The following is a 25,921-nucleotide window of genomic DNA, read 5'->3' as shown; positions in this document are numbered from 1 at the left end:
TCCGAAAGTGGCGTTCGAAACACGTCGCGCGTATCCGTAGATTACGAGAAGATGTTCGATTTTTTCCAGCGGAGTTGTAGGATGTGTAACCGATGTACGACGAAAAAGAACGTACATTTATTCCAAATGCGCGTCGTGCACTTGGAAATAGCGAGAGACGTGCTCCATCGAGCACGTGCTCGATACGCGTGCAATTCACCTCGAGACGATAACCGTAACCTGGGTTCTTGGAAGTTTGCTAAACATCTGCCAGGTAATTAAGGCAGCTTTCCCAATTTTACTATTTATAATAATTTTGACTTCCAAGAACCCCCTATTTCTAGCTAACATTCCCACTTCATGTTTCCCTTTCCTTCAACGCGACTGTCCACCTCCCAGATTCCAATCAACATCGAGATGTCGAACCGAACGCACAAAATAGAAAGTTGAGTGTCGAATCTTTTTACGCCAACGCTACGCGACAAATACACCAATGTGAACAGCAATCGACGAGACTTATCTTTTTAATCCCAACGATCTCGATACCCGTAAAAAGTTTCGAGAAGCGCGCTCGACGAGACGCTCCAAATCGACACTTCGAATGGGCCAACGCGTAACACTAAGTAAGATGTGAAATACATCTTTTACGATCGCGTCGCAACGTAACCCAAAAACGAACGACGACGACGACACCCACGCCCTCCAAGATGTACTTTCTCTGATATCGGTCCAAGTGGTCGTATTCCAACGAGAGAAGAGACAGAAGTCAAAGTTCCACTGGAGCGTCCCGCGTTCCACGGAGGGAGATTCTTCTTCGGAGAATAGGGTTCTCCGGGGCGAGTCGTTCGCGATACTCCGATATCGAAAGTTTCTTTCGCGGGCGTTCGTCGGCGCGGATCGCGTTTCCTTTGATCGGGGCGAGCTGCACTGCGGTCTCTAAGTAGCTTTAAATATATACGCGCGGCATGTAATCGAATAGCAGAGGCTCGCAACAGAGGGAAAGTCCGCGGAGTTTAGAAACTGTTCCGGTAAGCTTATTACGAGGAGAACTGTTTTCAACAAACCGATCGAAGTTATCCGATTAAGCGTTCGATAATGGACGGTGGCTCGTAGGTTGCTCGGACGTTGCCGGATCGAACGACACGGAAGAGCTCGGTCCGGGGCAACCCCTATCGATCTTCTCGAATTCGCGAAACACCTGGCGACGAGGTAAACGGTCCCGGTAACCACCGAGAAGAAAGTCGATCGATCTTCCCCGGTTTTTGCGCATCGGCCCGATAAGAGCGGAAGTTATCGAAGACCATCGCTGGAGACGAGCCAAACCCGCCGAAAGAAGTCTCTAAATTAATCGGTTTATCGGGACTCCGCCGGTTATACGCGGCGGCGGCGGCGGCGGCGGCGGCTCGTCTCGGTGTCGCCGGATTCGCGATTTCTCTCTTCGTTGCCGGTACGTTCCCAGAGATTAAAACGCCGGAAGAACTTGCTCGACGGACTTCGTTCCGCTCGGCCGAGCCTCGTTATCCTCCCAAGACCTTTGGCTCCCCGACGACGACGTCGTCGATCGACGTCGCGGCTCGATACCGGCCGGACGGATTAAATTCCGACACCGGGTTAAAATCGATAATCTCGGCGAGTCGAACGAACGAGGAACGACGATATCCCATTCGAGCCGCTAATGGACGATCGGTCGCGAAAGCTCCTTTACGTGGAAACGGTGTTCGCGACCGCGACTGCGTCCGACCGATCGAAAGCGGACTCGGTTCCCGTTACGCGAAACGGACCGGAAGACTCTCGGGATTTCAACGGCATCCTTCCTTCCTTCCTTCCTTGCCCTGGACGTGACCTCGACTCGAACGAAGATAAGCTCTCGACCAACCGCGAGATTCGTTTCGCGCGAGCGCGGGAATTAGTTTCGATCTTCCGGACCGTAAACGCTCGGAATTTCGATTTCCGCGGAAACCGATTTCGAGGGAGGTTCCAAGTACTTGGAATAATTCCGAACGACGGAGCATGTTGCAAATAGTCAAGGGACAACTTCCATTGCCCCTCGCAAAGGGAGAACCTTCGTTTTTAAAAATCTGGCGAACAGTTGTCTGCCGTTTTCGATACGTCGATTCATTCGCGCGGCATCCCGGCGATGCGCGCCGCTGAATCCTCTTACGAAAGTGATTTCGTTTTCCAAAATGGAGAATATGTAATTTGATAAAATGTTTATACATTCTACAAAAATAGTGTCTCATTTTCACCGTAAACAACGAAATTACTTTCCGAACGACCTACTAGTTTCGTGGGAAGAATGTACTCGTAGAACGAATACACGTTTTTTCGGCCCGGATACAAATGCACACTGACCTTCGTTTAACTACGGAACATCGAGTTTGCGCGAGAAGGTCGCAAGAGGAAAAAATCGGTATAGGAAAATCGCTAAGGCGATCGAACACTCCTCGACGAGACCGGGACGAGCCGGTCGCGAGAAAATCGCGAAACGGATACGCCCGAAAAACTCTCCTCCTCTCGTTGCGTAGAAATAAATCGAAGTTTACGGTAAACACGCAGTCGCGATTCGAGTATCTCTCTCTCGACTCGACTACGCTCTGTTAATTCGAAGTGCAGCCATCGGAGCGAGTCGACGCGCAACAGTTCGGTTCCTCGAGCCGGATCATCTTTGTCGCTCGACAGAGGAGAAGAGAAAAATGCGCCTCGATCGTCGAGAGTTCGTCGACGAAGGTAGCCGAGCAACGGGACGCAAAAACTAGCGAGATAGTAGGTCAACGAGTCCCGTGCAAGCGTAAGTATAAGCACGACGGTAAATATTCCAGCTAAATGATTCTATCGTTAAGCTCCCGCGAGAATAAAAATTCGTTTACCGCTCGTTTTGGATCTCGGGCGTCGCGTTTCGTTCGCAGCTGGAAATAAATAATCTCGCGGCCTCGCGAAAGCTGGCTTCCCGAATCTAAAATCCGGAGATTTCCACGGGCTCGATCCCGAACCGTCTGTCTCGACCTTGAGCGACGTCTCGTACGCGACTGGGAACGGATCAAAGAGCTACGGGAACACGAGGCGTAACGACGGAGGTGCAGCGTCGCGTGCATCGACCCCCCGAGCGTCGCCTCGCGTCGCCTCGCGTTAGGACGATTGGCCCCGAACGCTCCGAAGCGACGACGAATCGTCGCGAGACGATGAGGAACCCTGAATATTCTTGGCGCGCGGTGTCGGTTCGTCTTGGTTCGAGTTTGAATAAAACTGCGAGAACGTCGAGGTATATTTCTGTCGTAAAGTTCTGATTGTAATGTATAGTTTACTATAATATGCGGGGATCTCGCGTATCCACTGATAACAGTAATCGACAAGACTCATCTTTCGATTCCAACGATCTCGATACCCGTAAAAAGTTTTCGAGAAACGGGAGAGGCTGCATCGCGGTGCGGTGGAGGACAGCCGGAAAGAAAGAAGAGGAACGAAGCGGAGAGGGCAGGGTAAAGTTGGACTTAACGGTATCGAGTCGTCGAGGCGATATCCTTTTGGAAGTTGGACCTGGAGTTTCGTTCGGGCCCGGGAGTCGGTCTCCTCCGCGGATTCCGGTTTCTCGCTTTTCCCGTCGCGTCTCCGCGTCTCCGCGCGTAGCTCCTCACCGTCTGGATGTCGCAAGGTTACGCCCAGCCGGCCGGCTCCCCGCTTATCCGATCCTTCTTCGTGCTTCAGACGATCCGCCTTGCGGAAGATTTAAATGGCCTGTCCTCCGTGGACCGAGTCGCGGTGATCCGCGTCGCGATTCCGTCGGACGGTAATTGGAACGATGGGCGCCGCCCGCGTCTTCCTCGAGAGGGACACCGATGTCTCGTTGCGTCTTTTCAACGATTCCTCGCGACCAACGCCACTTTTCCGTGGTTCTTCTTGCGGATTAATTGGGGAACCAAGATCGCCCGGAGGTTGTCGGCCCGCTCGGTTTGCGCGCGTTACTCCGCGATGGTCCAACACCGGTGAGAACCTCGAGTCTTTCGATACCTTTGGGGAGTTTCTCGGCTCGAGTTCGTCGAATCATTCATTTCCACGCTTCGTCGTCGACGGTTGCTCGTTACTGCCGATTCCCGTTAATTCCAAAAGAAACGAGATTCTCGCGCGTTATATTCCAACGAACGAGACCTCCAATTCCCGATCGAAACGAATTTCAAAAGAAACCCCCCGAATTCTGGACACGGACGTCGTCGGCTCTCGTACGGCGGTCGCGTCCGACTAAGTTTCCCCAGGAACTACCCCGTGTTTTTTACCTTCTCGTGATAACTCGTCCGAGGAATTCGCGAGCCACGCGCTACGACGAGTTCGATCCTCCCCGCGCTGATCGACGTCGACGAATCGGGCCGCGAGAGTTCGCTAATTGACCAAAGGACTCCGCGGAACAACCGGGCGACGAGTTTTTCGATAGTTTCGTGGAACGAGCCGAGAAGTTGGAGCGACTCGCGCCGAAGGCGCTCGAGGGTTTCGAGACTTTGGACGGGAAGAAGCGGTCGAACGGGGCAAAATATGGCCAGAATTCTACGTCGGCGAACGTTCGCGGATATTAAACTACGAAGGCGTGCGTTACACGGGTCTACCTTCGAGAATCTCCGGTTCGCGATACGTTCGCTCGATATTTACTTCGAAACTCTACTTTCTGTGAAAGATGTTCGATTCGCGCGGACGGATTGGAAACCTTCTGGAAACGATTCGGAAAAAAATTTCTCCGTATTTCGCGAGCTTCGAAAAACCGGTTGTTTCGCGTCGCGAGAGGTATCGGTGTAACTTTCGACGAGAAAGTTAACGATCTCGTTAACGAACGAGCGCGATTCGGGACCGCGGGAAATTGTCGACGAGCCGCGCACCGAACGCGATGTTTCGAAAAACCGAAGGCAAGTTCACGGTGCTTGATTCGAGGAGGGACGACGCGACGTCGACGAGGCTGTCTCCTCGAGACGATCCCGATGGACGAGGATAAACAGCGAGGAAAAAGCCGACGCGACGCGAGACTCGGACGAGACACCGAGGTGACGGGACGGATATGGCCCGTTGGGTCAATTGGATCGCGGGAAGTTTGTTCGGTGCCGAGGAGAGGAGCGGAGAGGAGAGGAGAGGAGGAGTCGAGGGACGAGAAGCTTCGACGAGGAGCTTCCTACGGGGTTCTTACGGGCGGGAAGCCGGCTCGCGAAAACGTCGAATTAACGACATTATACTCCCCCTTTCCTCTCCGGCGGTAATGGGTGTAAGAAGGTTAGCTCGCCTTTTTGCCTCTCGTACGTCCTTCGTCGCCCCGGTCGTTCCTCGCGCGGCTCCTCGCGCGGCTCCTCCGCCTCCTCCGCCTCCTTCGGCTCCTTCGAGAGGAAGCCCGGAAGCTCGCGGTGGCTTCCCTCGTCTCCTCTTCCATCGCGGGCTCGGCTCCCTCTTTTCGCTATCTCGGCCTCTAACCAGCGGCGAACTTTAAGAGCTTCGGGGTTCTCTTCGGTTCTCGCCACGCACTCTCCGCCTTCGACGCTTCCATTTCCGTGGACCTGGCGGGGACGGTGGACGCGGACGGTGCCCGCGATCCTTATCGGTAGCCTCGAGTAATTAACTTTCGAGGGTACAAAAGTTAAAAGAGAGAGCCAGACCCGCCGGCAGTTTAGCCGCTCGCGCAGAGTGTACCGTTCCTGGCCTCCGCTATCTTTTCCCCGTCCCCCTACCCCCACAGACCGGAGTAATTATTTCTTGTACTTTTCTTTGGCCAGCTTCTCCTTTTCCTCGTCGCTGACCGGCCCGGCGAGATAGAGAGCCAACCCTCCGCTCTCCACCCTCCACCCTCCGTCCTCCACCACCCCCGACCGCTCGACCGAGCGTGAAGTGTATCGCGGTCGGATTTCGTTGAAGCAATTTTCGTGTCGTTCTTGGCCGCTTTCCCGCGGTGTTCTCGAGGAAAAATGCTCGAAAGGTTTATTTACCGGTTTATCGTCGAAGCGCGGAACGGGACGGCGCGACACCGACGCGGCACCGTAGCGGCGTTCCCTCCTCGAACGAGGAGGGCTCTCGAGTACCGTTCTCGCGAAGAGGTCGACGGACCGTTCCTCGTCGGTGTCGCTCTCGCGAAATAATCCCGCGAATTCGAAACTCGATAAGGTTTCGGTGGCGTTGATACGGGCCGGGTCGGTACTGGCCGCAATTAGCGGATTTTACGCTACGAAAGTTACACGGGCTCCGAAGGGGTCCGATTCGAGGCGTTCGCCGAGCGAAAGCCGTAAGCCGATGGATCCGAGCGGAAGGCGTTCGCGAATCGTCGAATCGGCCCTTTTCCCCGTAATTCGTCGAATACCGATCTCGTTGCAACGCCGAGGCGGCACCGAGCGAAGATATTGCACGACTCGGGCCGCGCGAGACTCCCTCGAAAAAGGGAAGCTCCGCCCGAGGGGAACGCGAACGAAACGTTGGAAGCGCATAATAAACGCATAACCATGGTGCAACGGTGGGCACGGACCGGAATCCAACGGGCAGCCTCCAGAAACCGCGAAGATTCATCGTACAAAGGGATCAAACTCCGTTCTGGAACTGCAATTTCAACCGTATACACGCGCACACACGCGTCCCCCCCCCCCTCGCACGTACACATACCCGCTGGATACAATATGCGATCCGCAAATATCGTTATTAAAATATGCCCGGCCAGAGGCGAAACGATGAACGAAAAGCTCGACGTTCCGCCGCTTCCACGGTGGATCGCTGCCGAAAGTACTCGCTCGCGCAGCGATGCAACGATGTTGAAACAGTCGATACCCCGCCGCTCCGGAGCCAATATCTAAATACGGGGATTATCGTGCCGCGAAGTTTCCAACCGGGACGGTAGCCGAGATCTGCCACGGATCGCGTTACATTTTTTTTTTTTATTCCGACGATCGCGAATACGGAATTCCGCGATCGAAAACTCGCGTCGACGGGCCGCGCGAAAGAATCCCGAATAAAAGAATCACGGATCAAAGGACCGATACGCAACGTCGGCGCCGAGCGAATACGTTTTTCGATACGATTTCCCGCGAATACTTTCGATTCGCGGAGAGACCCAGAAACGGAGGAGAGAACGAGGCGCGAGCACCGTTACACAGGGGCTCAACGAACTCCATTGTCGAGTCCGTGGTCTTAGCCTTCCACCGACTCGACTTAATCGCGATGCGATAAAATTTCGTTGCCCGCCGAGAGAAATTTACGTTAACAGCTGGCCGTAAACTGGTATTCTTTCCGCGCGAAAATCGCGTCGTCTTTTCCGTGCTTCTTCGCTCGCGGTAAAGTCGAAGGAATAATCGCCTTGTCGGCCGCTAACGTCGCGTCATTTTTTCGCGTCGTCGTATCACCTCGATGGGGAAACTTAATCCCTCGGTTGCCCATCGAGAACAACCGCCACGGTACCCGTAACGATAAACTTCCACCCGTATCGCGGTAATTAGCGTTTTTTTTCTCTTTTTTGCGCGCGCAGAAATCCCTTTCCCTCGCGGAAAGAACGCGGACTCGTGGTTCCGATCGCGGTCCGAGCAACGACTTTGCCCGCTCGGTGTCGAATTAATTATTCCGCCGGAACACTCGTTGAAATAAATTCCGCCCGAGGATTTCCTCTCCACGGTGTAAACGACCGCTAAATCCTCTCCGAGTGCCGAAAGTTTGCACCCGATCGACGCATTCGCGAAAAACCGGCCACCTTGGCGAGCTCGACGACCAAATCGTCGACGAATCGTCGCGAATCCATCGGGCCGACCCCATCGATTCGTCGACCCCCTCGAACAGACCCTATCCGCGTTCATTTAACCGTGCCAGGGTCCGGTTGCGCGCGAATTTTTCGTTGCCGATTTAACCTCCGCGCGCGTGCACGTCGGACCGTGAATTTCCACCGCGCTCTGCCACCACCACCATTACCACCGTCGCTCCTCCCCCTCGCGCGACCCTCCTGTTAACTTCACCCCCTCCCTCTGCTGTGCTCTCGTGCTCCGCGCTGCTTTTTTGCCAACATTTTGAAAAGCCTTTTACGAGTCCAGCTATTCGCGAGAGTGACCGCAACCGCGGCTTCGTTCGGTCGAACATTCGGGAAGCGCCGGTCCCCCTGCCCCCTCTCCTCGACCGGCATCACCTACTCCCCGTACCCCGACGCGATACAACCGGGAATCTTTGAAAAGTTCCCCCATTGAAATCCGACCTCGTGTTCGCGAGGCTTTCAACCACCGCCGCGGTTCTTTTTTCAACCCTCCGACTACCCCGTACCACCTCCACCGCCCCCTTTTTCTATTTCGATCGCGAACAACGCGCGACGCTCGTCCCCTTCGCCCGTCGAGAAAGAGATTCGCACTTTCGGGCACCGAGTAACGGGAACGTTTTAAGAACCTCTCGGGGATCGATCGTATCGAGGGACGAAATTCGAATTCGAGCCGCGGGAACGAGCAGGGGTACGGGTCAATGGGCACCGTGAGCAGACACGGTGCGTAACCGTAGCTAGGGACACCGGGGCCACGGGATTGAATCGAGAAAGAGATTCTTGGGGGAAGAGAGAGAGAGAGAGAGAGAGAAAAAAGGTTCGCGAAAGTTATTTTACGCCGTGATATTCGAGGCACGAAAGATGGTATTTTTGGTCGTGGTAACGGGGAACGACGATGGCCAGGGGAGAGAAGAGTGGCTTTAACGGGAACGCGTTAAAGCCCGATAAATCATTCCGCGAGTTTGCCGGGAAAAAATTATACAGGATGGACCGCCTAACTCGACCGACTCGATTATCTTCGTAACCGGCGGACGAATCGAAATTTTTTTTCATCGCGGATAATACCATTTTTTGCCCCTCTCTTTTTGCGAACATTTTCAAGATCACCTCCAACTTTTTTACGCTCGACCTTATCGTTTTTTTTTTTTTTCCCGCCCATCCGCCGGTGGGTATCCGAACGATACGAGCGCGATTAGGTAAAAAAACGAGGGCTCTTCTCCTGCTTAAAAATCGTAGGATTTACCGGTAAAAAGAAGTCGAAGGTGATCTTGAAAAGCTGCTCGAAAGCAGCGTCGTCCGCGAAGAAACGATATTTTCACGGTTGGACGTTGCGTCGTAGTCTTCGTATCGATTCGCATCTAACGGGTATAAAATGACAGCGGACGGGTTACTTACGTCGATATCGTGCGGGGAATTGTCAGTCGGCGCTGCCAACTTACCTGGAACAAAGAAAAACGAGACGGTTGTTTAAAACGGCAATAACAGCGGAAGCGGCGGAGTGGAAGGGAAAAGAAGGCGTCCGTAGGTAACGAATACCGCCCCGCGATAAAGCTAAGTGTTACTACGAAATAGTTTCCAACAATTCTCGCTGGGAGCGCGTGAGAAAAAATTATGAAAGTTGCTCGCCGGGAGGATCGCTGCAGCGCACGGAGGAGATACCGCGGCTCGAGAGTAATCGTTCAAACTTTCGCCAACTTCTCTCGCGCGTTTCCAGCAAAAATTGACACCCGAATCCCGCCAGGATGGCCGGCCATTGTTGCCCGACCGATGGAAGAAAGCGAGCGGGAAACGGACGCCGGATTCCTTCGATTTCTTCCATCTTGGATTCCTTTCTTTCAAAAACGTTTACAAATACGATACGTTTACGATACTTTTGGGTTTCCGAAAAGCTCACGGTGCGTATAGACGTTTCGCGTGCGTAGGCTTTAATTTCGAATGGTTCCTTCCTCTGGCGTTCATCGTCGCGTTGCTCGATCGATGTTGCGAAAACGGTGTCTCACGGGGAGCGCGTAAGCCCCCCTTGTTCGCGATTTCACCGAGCAACCGTGTATTTTCGAGCGGTGGAGCTCGAGTTGGCGCGCACCGCCGCGAAAATACCTCGCCGGGTTTTCGTTGCTCTTTTATTCGGAGGGTTCCGTTCGGTCGGTACCTTACGGTACAGAAGCGGGTCGACGCGTCGTACTAATTTACAGCGATGCAAATATATTACGACACGATCGAGGACGGAAATCTTCGAGCGAATAAACAGGACCGAGGGAAAACATCGATGGCGGATACGACGGGGACGAGCACGAACGACGAGTAAACATTTCCCTCGCAACGTTGGAATACGTTCGGCGGCTTCGAGCGCGCGGCAACGCGCTCGGAACAAAATCAATTGGCCTCCGAAGGCCGCTGTTCCCCCACCTCCGGCCAGCCCCTACCTCCACCCACCCCAACCTCTCCGTCTATCTTTCGTCTCCTCGCGGAGGGGAAAAATATAACGCGGACGATATCTAGCTGCCTCCGGCGAGCATAAATCGTCCGGAGCGTGTAATAGGCACTCGGAGAAACGCGATATCGTGACTTACGTTTCGACCGCGAAACAGGGCGCTAGATAATTAATTACACCGCGGTCGGATAGATACGCCGTTGAAAAATCGTGCCTCGGACGATGCGCGGCCCCGAAACGATTTACGCCAGCCGGCTCGTTATTTCACCGGTCGCTCTGTACGTCGAAAACGCTCTCCGCGCGTCTAATGAGATTTATCGTTCCTTCCCTCGCGGAGAGTAAACGAATTTTAAGTATCCGCGTCGTACTCGAAGACGGAATCCGGTTTCCTCGTTTTCGATTGGACGCGTTCCGTTCCACTCGCGTATCTTTCGACGCGAGTAGCGGATACCGAAACTTTTGTCCGCAAGCCCCTCCGTCCGAGAAGGTTCGACTCCGAACGACCGGTCGCCTCGTCGAGTTCGAATTCTTGTAAAACTTCGGATCACAATGTCCGGCTTACTACAGGTACACAACTTTCCGTACGTTGTAAAAGTTTCGGTAACGATACAGGGAACTCTCGAAGAAAATGGGGACCGATGATCCTTCTTTCCGTTCTCTAATCGTCGTTGATTCTGCGAAACGAACGTCGAACATTTCTCCAAAGATTCGAGAGAAACATCGATCCAAATTGTTGCAAAAGTTTCGATCGTGATATCCGGTTTCTTCCAATACCCAGGGATCTCGCGTAACGCGACGATTCGAACGACGAACAGTGCTTTTCTCGACTCTGCTCGAGACCGACCGAAGAAAACCTAAAGTTACGGTCGAACCTTTGACTGGGCGGACGATCCCTTTTCGACGATACGAACACAGTCCCTAACGCCCAAGCTGTTCGCCGTCAACGCGTGCCGCTATTCGAGTCATCGTTGAATTTACCCCAAAACGAGTCATCGAGAGAACGGAGAACTCGACTTCGATCTCTCAGGTCGTTCGTTCTCGCGTTGTTTTTCCCTCCGGAGTTACGAGTCTCCGTCGCTTACGTATACCCGATTTCGTACAGGTGTCGCGGAACGCTCGATACCACCTCCTTTGCCAGCATCTGTTTCCGCCGTGGATGCGTGATTTTTCTCGAGGAAAAGATACCGGCTTACGACCCGGTGGTTCTGTCCGAAACGGTTACCACGCGGAGCCAAGGAGATCGATCCTGAAAAGAATTGCGCTCCGTATTGGCTCGGACGTTTCGGTCAGCCTTCGACCGAGGAACACCGATTACTCGATCCTCGCCCCTCTCTGGAACCGATCTTCCTTTCTTCCAGTCCCCGATGGCCAAAAACAACGCGTTTACGAAAAGGCGAAACGATGGAAAAAAAATTGAACGTTCGCGTAAAACGAGAAGAATTCGTCCCGTTCGTCGACGCGTATCGAAAGCTCTACGTGCAACAGTTCCGGCGACACGCGATCCTCGCCCACCGACGTCCGTAAATTTTCAATTAATCCCCGCGGAGTATAAACGAAATTCCGCGACGCTGCTCGGCCGGGAACGAAAAATTGCGTCGGCCGTTTCGCGACCCATTAAAGCGTTAATTTATTCGCGTCGGGAAACAAGTTAATCGATCGCACGGCGGGCCGTTTGCTCGCGATTTATTTATAACGAGCTCCTCTAACTCTCTCTCTCTCTCTGTCTCTCTCTGCATCCGGTCAAACGAGACACCCTCGGGGAGTAGAGCGTTTCGATCGCGTCGACGAACGTCCTCGAAACCGGAAGCTCGATCGCGACCCTGTCCGCGATCCAGGATCGCGAATCGAGGAATCGATGACCACCTCGAGAACGATCTTTGTTCGACGACGTGGCAACCGGACGATCGTATCGATCGATTTCATCGAGACGTCGCGACCACCGAACCACCTCGCTCGTTTCGTTCGAGTTCCGCGATCCTAGGCCGCGAGAACCAACTAACGTAGATCGAGCGGCCGGATTCGCGATACGATACCACGGCTCGGAAGAAACGGAAGTTGACGAGATCGAAGGCCAGCTACCTGCTCGGCCTCCGAAGAACCATCGTCCGGTCGTTCCTCGAAACGAGCACGGAAGAAGCGGGTTCGAGGGAACAACGAAACGTACACGAGGCAACGTCCAAGACTCCACGGAAACGAAAATAAAGGAAGAAAGGAAGAAAATGGCCGGCTCTGATAAATAGATAAATAGGGTCCGGGAGACACTCGGATTCGACCCCTTGGCTCTCGCCCAATCGTCGTGCATTAACGTTCCTGAAATCGAGGGGATCGTTTCTCACCGTTCGCCCTCCCATCCCAGTCCCTCCTTTCCTCCTCTCTCTCTCTCTGACTCTCTCCCTTCTTTGCCCTCGAAAGACCGTCGAATTCGTCGAGATAATTCGACGGTTAATCGAGCGAAACGACCGTACTCGCGGAATCGAGTCCACGCTGCCCGCGGACGATTCTCTCTCTTCTTCCTCGAGAACGCTTCTCGTTCCTCCCGCGGTGTCTTTTCCAACCGAACGAGAGGGGGCCGGGTTTAATATCCGTTTAACGATGGACTCGATCTTAATGGACGGGAGGGAAGGGCGCTCGCGAATAAGAAAGGGAATATTCCCTGGTTATTATCGCGAGGATCGCGGATCCCTCCGTGGATGCAAAGATACGCGACAAAGACGATTTCAACGAACCGGAGAATTGAATTTCGGACGCGTGGGTGGTGCTTCTTTCCCACGGAGCGGAAAGTTCGATGCTCGACTCGCGATGTATTAAAACCGAGGTGTATTTTACCGCGGGTTGTCGAGCTACTCGAAGAAACCTTTCGAGCCGCGCGGTCATTCTTTCCCGGTTGCTTCCGTTGTTACCTCCAGGGCAGACGGTATATATATATATATTTTCCGAGGGAGTATTTCCTCCACCGGAGTGTCCACTCCACGATGGTCGACCGTGGTCGCGGAACGATCGGAATTGCAAAAGTTGAGCGCCGGTTTTGCGAAACGGGAACGTCTTACACGGAACGGTTTCGCTCTTAACTGGTCCGCGTCTTATTCGAACCCCGAACGCGGTGGTCGGACTCGAATGTCCGATATTTAATCCTCTCCACTCGAGAGGTGCTCCTCGATCGCCGCTCAATTCGGTGTACTTTCTCCGATTGGGAAAACCATGCTTTGGAATTGAAATTAAAATTCAATTACTCCTTTCTTGCGAGGTGTAAACACACGTATACGAAACTACTCAATGAAAATGTTCCGTTTGAAATAAATTCCACGATTCGAAGGATTTCATCCAGTTGCTAGTTTCTGGTAACGGAGAAAGCTTCGAGTGCAAAGGGTTAAACGTCGATCGTTAGATAAGTACCCCGTGGAAAGTCAAAGGTGTTGGAATTTTGAAAAATGAAAAGTAAGGAAATAATTTCCGTGTTGCACGAGAGATCTGGAAATGGTGGACCGTAGAAGGGTGGTCGCGCTTCGAGTTCGTTCTACGAGAGGACTGTATCGAATCCAACGTGGATAGTCGCTGCCTGTGGTAGCCCGAAGTCTCGCGGTCGAAACCGTCGCGGGATCGACGATACGGCTCACGGTTTTCCAAAAAAGACGTCCTCTTCGTTGCGAGGCGCTAACGCTCGGCGAGATTTCCACGCGTGGATGAACGTACTCGACGAACGTACTCCGAAATTGCTCGACGACCCAGATGCGCGCAACGTGTCGCCAACTTTCGGCAATTCTACGAACAATCGCGATACGCGCACGGTTCTTTGCCCGTGGCAATTCTTTGGGAAAGTTTGCGCGAACAGGGCCCGATCGAACCGTAGGGACGCGGAAATCGCAAAATATCGGAAAATATCTCGGGACGTCTACGACGACGAATTTTGGAATTCACCGTTGACTATTTTTTTATCCGAAGCGCGAGGTTTAATTTCGATCCGTTCTCCTTTCGAGATTTGGGCGTTGTTTTTTCTCCGCGACGTCCTCGAGGAACGGAGTCTTTCGGGGCAGTAGGTTTCGAGTTGGTGCATTAGCGCGCCGTGCCGGAAGAAATAAGCGAGTTTAAATAGGTTTCTTGGTTGCTCGGACCGTTTCGTCGCTTCCTGCCTCGCGAATGTGTCTCAACCGTGCGAATTTACCCGCGAGAGGATCCCGTCTCCGTCGCAAACTCTGGACGGTTGAACGCGTTCGGAACCGCTCAAAAGGTCCGGTGAAATCGGCTCTGTGGCCGCGGATCCTCGTAATAAATTAGGAAGCGTTGTCCGAGCGTTCCGAAACCTCGTCCGTTTTCCTTCCAACGTTTCTCCTCCTCTTTTTCCTCTCTCCCGTTGTTCGCGGGCGTTAAATTTGCCACCGTGGACGCGCTTCGTCCGGATTAAACGGAAAAACACGGCCGTGATCGTAGAGTCCGGTAACTGCGACGAGTAGCGCGGTCTCGTTCGAGTTTCGTTTTACGATCGACTTTGTCGTCGACGGAGTTGGTCGCGGAGCCGCGTACGAAACAAGACGGACACCGTGGACGCCTCGATGCGCGCCGAATTTTCCAATAATCCAATTTCGCAGGGAACCGCGCGCCGATTGGTAAGCGAGGAGTTCGTTTCGCGGCCGAGGAGGAAATCCGGTCGGATCTTGGAGGTCCTTGAATCGTATTTTCTTGGAGTTACAACGGGGCGTCGTTAGCGCGCGTCGCTCGCAATTCGGTAGCGCTGGTTGTAGGTCGGTCGCGCGAGATTAATTCGGGGACGGGCGTCAAACGGGATATTCGACGGGGAACAATCTCTTCGAGCGTTACGAAAGAGCGTCTCGTGCGCGCGGTAACGCGCGTACAATTTCGCCGGTCTCCGTTGTTCCGTGCACGCGGAGGAGTACAATCGAGCGTCGCGCGGGACGATCTATCAAACGTCAACCGTTTGCGTACATCCGTGGAATGTCGCGCGGGAACGCAGGAAGCTCTTAGGAGAAACAGGATAATAGACTCGGTGGAATTAGCGACGAAAGGGGCAACGAGGGACGCGCTCCGAGTAAACGAGCGACTCGGGGAAACCGAGGGAACTTCGCTCGCGCCGAAACTTCGCGGAGACTTTGGTCTTCCTACGGCTGGAAGTTCCGAGACCGGAAAGGGTGCGAGAGCCTCCCGGCCTAGCAGACAATAAGACAATGCCACGCCGAGGACGAGTGTACAATGAAGGAGCGCCCGCGACGCGAGCCGCTTTTGACCAAAACCGAGCTCGAGGACGGCTTTACGAGGAGAAACCGCAAGAGAGAGTACGTTCGCCCAACGCGATACGCTCCGAACGATCCTTCCCTCCTCGACGCCTACCTACGCATTCGAATCTCCGTCGCGCGAATTTTTCAACCGGCGAACCGATCCGCCGAATACCCGACACGCGGTATCGCGAGCCTCGTATTTCCCTAATTTCGGCGAACCGCCCGGCATTAATGGAGAATAACGGGGCTACGCGTGGTTTGACGAACAAACCGAACGAAACGAGGAACAGGTGAAAAAGAAAATTCGAAAATAAAAGTCCATCGAGAGTCGAGCGCGCCGCGCGCCGCGCGCGGTTCCGGTACTCGGTAAGTAACGAGTCCGATACCGCGGAACGTCGCGGATAAATATTTTCTCCCGGGAAAATATATATTCTCGGTTCTCGGTTCCCGTGGGATAATATTTATCGAGAGAGAGAAAGAGAGAGAGTCGCGGAATCCGATCCGGAATGGATATTTGCGAAGTCTTTGGACGCGGGTACGGTTGGTTCATCGTCGCGAAAGGGTTTCGGCGACACCCATAGGTTCGCGGTTCGCTGGCCCGATTACGGTTTATCCCGGTGCAACGAGGATCGGGATCCCGGGCCTCCAACAGTGGCCCGGCGTCGTTTTCCCGGGGGCCGCGCTCGCGTGACGCTCGCAATTATCGAGAGACCGACTCGCGCGGATCGGGGCCGAAGCGGAGAGGTGCGAGGAGGTGCGAGGAGGTGCGAGGAGGTGCGAGGAGGCGCGAGGAGGCGCGGGGAGCCGAGACCGGCCGGCAGCGAACTGGAACGGCCAACTTGGAGGATCGTGGTTCGGAAATTTCGACGCGGCGCCCGAAACGGATGCAATAATTACGCCCCGTCCGGGCCAGGAGCCTCGGGCGATACGCTCGAACCACCGATTACGCGACGCCGACGAGGGATCACCGACAAGATCGTACCTCGTCGGCTCGCGTCTCGGATACCGAATACGCGGGGAAACGAACGACAACCCTCCTTGGTCGCGAGGCTCTTCGAGACCGAGCGCGAGGTTAAACTCGAAGGACGTCGATCGACCAACCTTGGCTATCGCGTTAACGCGACTTTACCGTTTCTCGCGGTACCCTAAAGTTTGCGCGGTTTGTACGCCGCTTACCGTTTACGGCTGGATCAGCGCTGGTACCGAGCACGTGCTCGATACGTGCAATTCACCTCGAGACGATAACCGTAACCTGGGTTCTCGGAAGTCTGCTAAACATCCGCCAGGTCGTTACACCACCTTTCCAAATTTTAATATCTTTAATAATTTTCACTTCCAAGAACCCCTGGTTGCTAACTAGCATTCCCACTTCATGTTTCCCTTTCCTCGAACGCGACTTTCCACCTCCCAGATTCCAATCAATCTGTAGAATGATAGAATTGTTGAACACAAGAGAAAAGTAAATGGAACGTTTATTTAAAGAGTAGAAGATAATAGAGTCGTACGGCGGGGCATGGCGATGAACGACCGACTAGAGGATAACGGTCACGTTAGGACATCCGAGCGAAAAATATCCAAGTCGGTAACTACACCCTCTCCCGTGTCTTGACTTCTCAAGGGCTGCATCGGTCCAAGTCGTTGTATTCCAACACAACCGATAAGATGTCGAACCGAACGCATAAAATGGAAAATTGACACGCGGAGCGAAGTTGAGTGGCCAGTCTTCAAAGACAATCAACTTGCCAACTTACGCCAACGCTACGCGACAAACACACCGATGTGAACAATGAGGAACAGAATTGTTGTAAAGTTCAGATTATAATATCTAGTTTATCATAATATGCAGGGACCTCGCGTATCCAGTAGTATAGTTTTTCTACATGTAAGAATACAAAGTCCGAAGAAACAAGTGTACAGTGATATGCCTTGACGTGAACGACGACTTGAAACTGACTAGAAAGAAAAACCAAAAGGAAAACAGCCAATCATCGACATCTGGCACCCTTAAGATCATTGTTGCATTCGTTCCAACAAGAATTCCTGCACAGAGAGGAGGAAGGACGCGATTCTCGCTTGACGCGAACGATCGAATATAGAAACGAAGAGGTTTCGAAAGAGGAACCGGTCCTCTTGGCGAGTTTCGCGCCCGTTGGACCTCGCTCGACGCTCGCTCAACGCGCAACGCCATCGTTCTGACGATATTTAGCTCGCACGGTCGAGAAAACGCAATAAGGAACACCGCGAGATCTCCAACTACTAGGAAACTCCCTGTGCGAATCGCTCCCCGTAAAAGACAGCCGTACATCGATCGAGTTTCGCTAACGTTGCGCGTTTAACCGTTTACGCGCGGACACGTCCATCGATTTTTCTTTTTCCGCGGTTCGACGTTGCTCTCGCGAAAGAAAAACTCAGGTACGAGACAAATATCGGTGTAACCGAACGCGAACGAAAAGTGTTCGGGAATGAACGACACGGAGCGAATGTTTACAGTTTACGGTAGGATATCGGTTTCGAGAGCGCGGATCATTGAGAACTGGTCCGGAGTTTTTAGGTTGACGAACGAGATCGAAGAAAGAGCTCTGTTACGCGTGAATTGCAGAGCGGAAGTATCCCGCACGAATATATTTTACATAATCGTTACTATCGTCAAAGAGGTGCATCGTCGTAAATCTAGCCGAATGGCCAACGTTCCAGCGCAAAAGCTTTCAAAAATCGAGCGTTCGCGGCGGTGGATCGGGCGAACGAGTACAATTTATCGTCGACTCGTCGTACATTCGAATCTACTCCACCGTTTGTTCGTTCGACGGGATCGATCCTCTCGCGCGGTCGAGGTCGACGCGAACTCTCGGTCGGTGTGTCTCGAGAAAATATCGAGACGCGCGTCGAGGGATGCCCCGAAATCGATGCCCTTGCGACGAGACGCGCGACGCTCAAAGAACAGTTTAGGAGTCGGGCCTTGGCTCGAAATGATCGTTTACCGAACTTTCTTCCGTAAAGAAACAACGAGAAGGATCTTTTCCCTGGTAATTACACGAGTCGAAGTAATGCGCCGTAGCGTAGGTTCGGGATTGGTGAAAATAAATGCGACGAGTTTCAAGTTGGAAACAGAACTGAAATGGTCTATTCAAAATCGGTGAATTTTTATACGGGGTCTTTGGAAAGGGATGCATGGTATACGCGACTGCAGGTGCGTCTGTTGGTGTCCTCCCTTGGAATTTGGACCGAACAGAGCATGTTTATATTTATTTGGAGTTTTAGCTCGGATAGGCACTCGGAGTTTTAGGTCGGATAGGTCGTCTTTGTATCCGTTTGAGGTTGAAACAGCACGAAGCTGTCTTCGCAGCCTCCTCGTCTCGCTGTTGTCGTAAATCGACGCATCGGCCGAGAACGATCGAGCGGCGAGAATGGACGCGGGCGTCGCGCGGCAACTGAAAAATTAGCAAAACGGCCGGCCGAGCTTTAAATCCGCCGGTGGCCGACGATAACTCAACCACCCTTGTCCCCGACTACGTCCGGGAGGACATAATTCATCTCCATTTATAATGCAGCCCCGGTCTTTCATTCACTGCCGCGTATCGAAACGCGCCTCGTTCGCGCGAACCTTGTTTCGCGTTTGCTCGCAGGAGACGCGAGCAGTTCGAAGAATCGTTCTTCTTTCTTTCTCTCTCCTTGTAACGGTTCTGCTTCGACCAAGTCGCTCCGTTGGAACGAATACAACAATGATCTTAAGAGTGGCAGATGTCAATTTTAAAGACTGTCTCCATATTGGTTATTTTTTTTGTTCAGTTCCAAGTCGAGAGTCACGAAGACCACACGACACTGTCGTCGTTCACGTCAAGGCACATCACTGTACTCTTGTTTCTTCAAACTTTTTATTCTCATATGTACAAAAATTATACCACTGAATACGCGAGATCCCTGCATATTAATAACAAACTACATATTACAATCCGAACTTTACAACACGCTCCGCGAAACGTCCACCTGCTCTTTTTCACGAATTGGTCGGCTGTGTTACTCTTTTAAAGAAAAGCAATTCGAAACGGTAAATAAGTTATTTTCGTTGCAAAGAATGAAGCAAATTACACGTAAATACGTACGTAACATTTTATTTTAATGCGAATTATAAACACGATTAAAAATTTAATTCACCGCGGTAACGAGACGTGTAATTTTTATGCAAAAGTATACGTTTCCTCGTAAGCTCGTGACAATCACCGGCGGGACTGCCAAGGGGTTAACTCTGAATCGAACCTTGCGTTTCGTCCGGAGGAACGTTCGATAAGTCGTCGAGCGCAAAAGATGGACGTCCCGTGGACGTCGTACCCCATGGAGTAACTTCTTCGCGCAGTGGACTTCCTCCGAAGTCTTTCGACGGTGTCGTCGTTCTAGGAAAAATTTACCAGTGGGTTCGAACTGATCGGTGTCGTCGATTTGTCTCTCTCCGTCTCGCACTTCCTCGAGAATCTCTCGTTCCCGACTTCGAATCGCTCATCCCGTAAAAGCAGCCGGTGCGAATCGAGTATCTGCGTCGAGTTACGAGGCACGGAGACAATTAGCAAATATCGGCCGTAGGAGCGAGTTCGACGTTCGACGAGGTATCCAATATCTTAAAAGCTCCGCGCGTTCGACGAAAATATTTTCGTCCGATATCGCGAACGGAAATACACGAGCGTGTGTCGGTACTTTCGTCTCGAATCGAACGAAACCAGTCGCGGAAATAGATTCTCGCGTTTCCGATACTTTCGCGACTGGTTCCAGCGATATTCCTTTTCTCGCTGGATGTCGGGATCGTCGCTTAGCGGTAATTGCGAGTGAACCTTCGACGCGGGGAATCGACGCGCGTCAGGCCTGAAAGCGACGTCGAGCGGAGTGGGCCGTTGAAACCGAGCGCGGATGAAAATCGGCTCGATGTTCCGAGGAACGAACGAAACGCGTTTCTTTCGATCGCTCGTACATTTCCACCCTCTCCGCGAGGCTAACCGTGTTGCCCTATCGATTCGAGTTCGCCCCGCTCCCTCGGGGAGACCTTTATTTCCGGTCGCAATTCCGTTAAGAACCGCGGTGAAATTCCGCTCGTCCCGGCTCGAGGATCCACGGTATCCTAGGAACGCGGGCGCGAGTCGAGCGCGAAAATCTGACGTCGAAACGGGACGTGAACGAACATCGACGTCGCGGCTGTCGATACGACGTTTCGGACCCCTCTCCGCTAATAACATTTACAATTTAAATACAGTTTCCCCGTGCTCGACGGGACGTCCGGTTTCGTATCTCGTAACCCGTGCACGGTGATTCGCGCTTCGACGAGGCACCGTGCGCTCGATTCGAACGCGCTATCGTCGGAAGGAAGGGAAGCAGACGATCCTCTCCTCGAACCGTCTCCGACCGTCGAAACGGTGAATCTTGTCCACGGTGAACTCGCGTTAAACATCGACGAGAAACACTATCCAAGAGTTAACTTTCTTACGCGACCTCGACGAATCACCGATACGACAGGGGACTAATTTCTCCGAGTCGAGCCCATTGGCAGGAGCGGATAAAACTCTGCCCTCGATTTTCGATCGGTGCTCGTTTCGTAACCGATGAAATTTCTGATCGCGTAACCGCGCGTTAAAAGTCCTCGAGGAGAGAAAAAAAAACCGATCTCGCGCGGTAGAATTTCGCGACTTCGAAAAGACCTTCGATCGAACGCGAACGATTACGGAGGGAGGTTGAAAATAAATCGAAAACGACGCGGTTTGTTCCGCGTTTCCGTTTCCCGCGTCGATGTCCAAGACACTCGAAAGATTCCCGTGGTCTTTTCTTCGCCAAAGTATTCCACGGAATTCTCTCTCGCGAGAGATTGGATTTCAATTCGGGGATCCTCCATAATTGAGGGGAATTTTCGGGTTTGCCGAAGAGGACGTTCGCCCCGGTAAAGCGAACGAGGGCCCGAATTGAATTAACGTCGCGGAATTTCGTTTGCACGAATTAGACAATAACATTTTACTCGGTGCGCCGAGAGCGGCGGCGCGGGCTCGCCCAACGGTACTTCCAATTATCGCTGCCCTCCCCTTTCTCTCCCTCTGGCTCTCTCGCTCTCTCTCTGCTTGCTTAGCGTTTCGCATAATTTAGAGCGGGCCGAGTTTAAGCGAATTACGCGAGTTCTCCGGCCGCGACGCGTTTTGTTTCCGGACATCGAGTTGCGCACCGGGTTGCGAATCTACGACGAATTACAAGGGAACGAGGGGGCACCCGCGGTCGCCGTGTGCTTCCTTTTTCGACCCCCGGCCGAAACAATAACGCAATATTCTCTTCAACGAGACCGGAGAATTCAACGAACGAACCGCGCGACGTCGCACCCGCTCGAGCCACGCTCGACTCTCGCCCGACGAATGTTGATTTACCGTTACGATGGAATTAAACTTACGAGAGGGGAACGGGGTACGGGAGGGTTTCGTGAAACGCGATTTCAGAGGGACGCCGATTCGCTGGCCGAAAGTAACGAAGAAACTTTGCACCCTGCGCTCGTAAGAAATCCGTGAAAGCCGAGCGTTCCGCGAACGCTGGAAATAAAAGACGGAAGCGAAGTCTCCGCGCAACGCGAAACACGAACGAGGGAAATAGCTGCGAGAGAAACGAAACGAGAGAGGAGAAAGCGTTTTCGTCACGTGACTCCCGGTTCGTCTCGACGACGAATCCGCTCGCGTCTGCAAGAGACGAACGAGGATCGAGAACTCGGGGAACGCGCGATTATTCGAAAATTCGTTTCCCGGTACTTTGGGTAAAGTATCGTCCGTGTTGAACGTAAAGTACAGCCAAAGGTATTTGTGTACAAAAATTCATCTCTTAGGTGGAACGTACGCGAGGTCGATTTACGCGTGGAAGAGTTTCTGGGAACACTTCGCGCTGCGGAAAGAATTAGGAGACTCTGGAAAACTACGTTCAATAACCTCTCGTACGCTCGAGTTTAGTCTCGCGCTGCGCGAGGTTCCACCGAGAACGATATAAAATCCAGTACGGTATAGTTATTTGTTCGAAGAAGCCGTAACTCGCAATAGACAGCGTCTGGATTCTCTCGATCGAGGTTCGAGGGAAGACGGCGTTCTCGACAGGCTCGAAGTCGGTTTCGGGGTAAAAAGGACGGGAAAGTTTCGCCCCGTTTCGGTCCGCGAATCGTTCGCGACTGCACCGGAACCACCGTCGGCCAAACGTCGTCCGATTTAAGCGGGACAAAAGGCTACCGGAGGAAAAATTCCGGAACAATGACGGAAAAAGGGGGTCGTAGTGTAATCGAGGCCGCGGCGCGCGCTCGCTCGCTCGCGTGGACCAAACGAGCGAAGAACCTCGAGCGCCGTTGTCGTCCGAGATTCGTGAACCGACCGCGCGAAATAATTCCGAAAAGAAGGCAAGATGCGACCGGTGTTCGACCGTGTCCCGACAAAGGCGGGAAATTTATCCTGGCTCGTGGATGGTACTCGCTTCGCGAAACCTTCTCGATGAAGTTTCGCGTCGGATCGATTCGTATTTTTCTCCGCGAGGCGAAGAAAGCGACGACGAAACGGTCCGAGAAATCGAATCGCGAGCGAGCGTGCGCAGCCAGCGTCGTTTGCCACCCTTCCAGGCAATTTTCGAGTTTACGCGCACCCGGCGTGGATCCGCGAGGTACGCGCTCGTAAACACAAATGGAAAGGAAATAAGGACTCCCGCCGGCTGACGGCGAGCTGGCCCGTGTTTCTTTCTTTTTTCCACCGCTCGGAGCCACCCTTCGAAATCCCGTTCCGTCGCGGGTATCCAGGGATTCCACGCGCGCGTACAGCTCGCTCGCGTACAGCTCGATTTCGAAACGAGCCATCGAGCGCGCCACCGTGACGAGAAATCGTCCAACGAGTTCGTAATCTCTTATCGTTCTCGTTCGGCTCGATGCGACGTTCGAGACGGTGGAGCCGAAACCTACGATAACGCGCAATCGTTGACGGAGAAAGGGGAGGTTCTCGATGACGGGGAAAAAACGTACCGGGTGTGTCGCGCGACTCGACTCGATCTCCCCGAGACGGGGAGCTTTGCTCGCGAATTTTCAACGTCGAGAAAGAAAGAAAGGAGAAGAGAAAAGTTTGGATTCGCCGGTAGGGGAGAATCTAACCGAGTCGAACGGTTCACCCCGTAGAAGGTAGCCGGGCTCGATATCCCGGTCGAGAAGCGGCGGTCGTGTCTCTTTCGTTCGACGTTATCGACTAGCGTCGGTTACCCGGGACCCGATCGCTTCTCCGTGCGTTTCACTCGCGAACGAACGGCCAATTGTAACGGTGGCCTGCGTTAGCTCGCCCTTTACCGAGCACGAAACGAACGTTAGAAAACGAACGGGCCGCGGCTGCGCGATCGAATCGGCGCGCTCGCGCCGTGCCGTCTGCGCGACCGTGTAATGAAAAACAAACATTCGGCTCGGGTAAATAGAGCCAGCCGCGTTGTACCAGCGAAAGTGCGCCCCGCTTCGATGATCCTCCGTGGAATCGGCCAAAAGGCCGACACATCGGCCCGATCATCGACCGAAAGAACCTATCCCTTGTTCGGCCGCGAATGGATAAAACCGGCCGGGGAAACGTTGGACGGACCGTGTAACAAGGGATCCGTCTTCCTGCGAACGAGCTCTTTTCAAAAGCGCAACGGTGCACCGCCGAAGCGCAATTCCACTCGCGGTGCGTATGTTTTACTCGGATGCTTCGCATCGTCCCCTCTCGTCTCGTTGCCGCGGTGGTAAAAGCGTCGAACAACGCTCGCGCGAAATTACGAATTCGAAATTTTCTCGGACGGAGCGTAGAATCGAACGACCAGTCGAGAGGGCCTCGAGGATCTCGAGGAACCGTGGCCCTCGCAGCCGGTTGGCCCGCTTCCTCGAAACATCGATACTCGATCGTCGCCGAGTTTCGACTTCGCAACGAGGCGAGTGCTCCGCGGCTCTCTCTCTCGCTCGGGGAACGTTTGCACTTCTCGAAAGTAACTTCCGGCTCGTGTGCATTACATAAATTCCAACTAGGGGTTTTTTGCGCGGCTGAAATACGGGGCACCTCGGCGCGCTTGGCCCCGCAATATGCAGAAATAATTATCCGCCCTCCCCTCGGACACGGCTAGGAGCCGGCCGAGCTGCGCGACCAGGACACTCGGGAGAATTAAAAAGCTTTTGAAGTCCCGGAAGCGCGAATTTTTTATTAATGGGAAACTTTCAGCTCCGCGGCCGTTTCTCAGACAATGCCGCGAGCGGGGACGCGCGACCGCCGCGTCGAGCCGAGCCGCGCCGAGCCGCGTACTTAACGCCGAGCCGAGGAAATTCCGAGGGAGAGACGGCTCCTGGCGACGGTTCCGTCGGTTTACCGACGGATCTTCACGGTCTTAACTGAAAACCTCGGCGTCGAGATAAGAGGATGACCGTCTCGCGGGAATTACGCGTCTTCTCGTCGAGGAACGGTCTCTTCGAGCGCCAGGGCCGCGCCGAACGTTTTCCAGCGCCCCGAAATGCACCACGAGCGGTAATTTCGGTCGGAGATTCCGCAAGGAAAATCGGAAACGTGCGCTACGGTGCACCGGAGTTTGCGCGGAAGAAACGACCGCGATTTTCCCTCTTCGAGCGCGTAGCAGAGCCGGTTCCGAAGCGCGCGGATCGCGTCGCGCGAGAAATTCTTGCGCAAGATCCGTTTCTAAATTTCGAAGTTCGGTCGGCTCGTATCGTTCGTTGGAGAATAACGGTCGATATCGACCTCGAACGTTCGAACCAGAGCGCAAGGGTTCGACCGTTAAAGCATTCGGTTCGAAGAAACGTAAAGAAGATTAACCGGCGTTGGTCGATCCCACGAGAACATCGAACGTACGAATCTAGCGAGCACCGTAACCGAGGAAAGAACGGGCTCGAACAATCGAAGCGCTCCTTAACGATTCTACGGGAACTTTGTTCCCCGGGAAGGTGGTTCGCGATGCGTTTCAGAGCAGTGCATTATCCACCGGTTGGCCGATCTATATCCGGCGCGTAGTCGGTCGGTTTTGCACGCGCGCGTGCACAGGTACACAAGAGACCGGCCCCGTACAAATAGGAGCGTTTGACGCGATGGCTCGAGAACGAACGTAACGGCGCGCGGGATACGACATCGGTGCGGAATAATGCAGGGACGTCTGTGTTTACAGGGAACGACGGTGCGTTCGCGAACCCTGAAACGAGCCGTTTCGAGCGGATATACGCCCGCGTACCGTCGAACGAACAACCGAGGACAGCGAGACCGAGATACCGCGAAGGGTTACGGGAAACGGAAACCGACGCGAAAGAACCCCGACAGCGGGAACGGAAAGACGCGGGTGAATGGAACGCGGAGGGGAACGGGGGGAGACCACGGGGGTGACAAATGGAGAAACCGAACGTGGATAAAAAAGAGAGTACCGGCCGAGAGACTCGCCCGGAACGTTTCGAATGCACGCGCCGAACAAATAGCGCGAAAGGAAATTAACGGAGAAACACCGTGCCCGTATTTCGCAGTCGGGTTCGACCTGACCGGTTCTCTCGTCGTTCGACGCTCGTTACAAAAT

The 25,921-nt window shown here is 53.5% G+C and overlaps 1 protein-coding gene across 3 annotated transcripts in view; it reads right to left on the bottom strand.

Annotated features, from left to right (window-relative positions):
- Nucleotides 1–25,921, bottom strand: part of Syn1 (Syntrophin-like 1) — a 374,190-nt gene that overhangs the window by 229,956 nt on the left and 118,313 nt on the right. The window lies entirely within an intron of this gene.

This window comes from Ptiloglossa arizonensis, chromosome 1, assembly GCF_051014685.1.
Source record: "Ptiloglossa arizonensis isolate GNS036 chromosome 1, iyPtiAriz1_principal, whole genome shotgun sequence".
Classification (NCBI taxonomy): domain Eukaryota; kingdom Metazoa; phylum Arthropoda; class Insecta; order Hymenoptera; family Colletidae; genus Ptiloglossa; species Ptiloglossa arizonensis.
This window is presented reverse-complemented; position numbering and strand designations above follow the sequence as displayed.